This window comes from Austrofundulus limnaeus, unplaced genomic scaffold (genome assembly GCF_001266775.1).
Source record: "Austrofundulus limnaeus strain Quisiro unplaced genomic scaffold, Austrofundulus_limnaeus-1.0 Scaffold859, whole genome shotgun sequence".
NCBI lineage: Eukaryota > Metazoa > Chordata > Actinopteri > Cyprinodontiformes > Rivulidae > Austrofundulus > Austrofundulus limnaeus.
This window is the reverse complement of record NW_013953261.1, coordinates 83496-84711: the sequence shown is the minus strand read 5'-3', so window position 1 is coordinate 84711 and position 1216 is coordinate 83496. Positions and strand designations below refer to the sequence as shown.

At 39.2% G+C, this 1216-nt stretch overlaps 1 protein-coding gene across 2 annotated transcripts in view; it reads right to left on the bottom strand.

Annotated features, from left to right (window-relative positions):
- Nucleotides 1-1216, bottom strand: part of ephx1 (epoxide hydrolase 1, microsomal (xenobiotic)) — a 30235-nt gene that overhangs the window by 13136 nt on the left and 15883 nt on the right. The gene's annotated exons all lie outside the window — the stretch shown is intronic.

The window sequence follows — 1216 nt, the reverse complement described above, 5'->3', positions numbered from 1 at the left end:
CCCAAAAGGTGTTTCTGGTACCAAAAGTTGTTTCTGGTCCCAAAAGGTGTTTCTGGTACCAAAAGTTGTTTCTGGTCCCAAAAGGTGTTCCTGGTACCAAAAGGTGTTTCTGGTCCCACCTGTTGTTTTGCTCCTCAGCATGGCTTCATAAAAACACTGCAGGATTTCTCAAACATGATGGATGAGTCAGATCAAGGCTTTGGACATGTTTTTATCAGAGGAGAACATTATAACATGATATAAAACTAAAAAAAGTTGATTTTACATGATATTGGCCCTTTAAAACCCAATTAAAACCAATCATTCCCAGTCACTTGGCCAAGAACCAGTATCAGTCTGTGGATGGATTAATTATGGGCTCAACACACAGGAGGTGACATCACTTCCTCTCCGTTCATTTCCTGTAGAACTTGTGCGATGAGGCGACAACCACTGGCCCTCCTCCAGCCAATCATAGCGTTGTGCCTGTACGCCATGGGGTAACCAACCAAGAACCAGTTTAGACTGGTGCCATTCAGAGCGGTTTGTTTACAGGCAGATTTAACGGCTTGTGGTTTAAACTGCGTTTGGTGGATGTAGAAATGTTTTTAAAGAGCTTTTAGCCAAGGTTCAGATGTTTCTGTGCATACCACACAGATCTGGAGTTAACAGGGACAAAAAAACAAGCACAATTCAGCCCCAGTACCAGGGCCGAGGAGTTTTAGAGTCAAAAAAACCAAACCAAAGCTAAATTTATATACTAAAAGTTAGAGATTATCAGTTAGCATTAGCTTCTACCTACTTTTTTTACTTGTTTAGAATCAGCAAAGTTATTTTTTAATTAGCAGAGGCTAACTGTTTGTTTAGCTGTGCCCACCACTGTCGATGCTCTTCCTGAAGTTTTACATCGTAATGAGGCTGTGGATCAGTGAGAAAAGCTCCTTAGATTTCCTAACAGTTTTATGCAAACTGAACAGAAGCTGTTGCACAGATTTACCACTTCTCTGGACTTATGTACCGGATAAAACTGACCTCTTTGTGTTCAGGTTCTTACTGACAGGAGGCTCTGCAGGTCTCTGATGCAGACTGGATGTTGAGGCAAATATACCTTTGATTAAAGGGATCCATGATTAGTTGTAACATTAGACTTTATTTAATAAACATTTATTTATGTAAAATAAAGACTGTAAAAATACTGTAGGATGTTCAGTTTTTAAAAGTTTAAAATATATTTTAA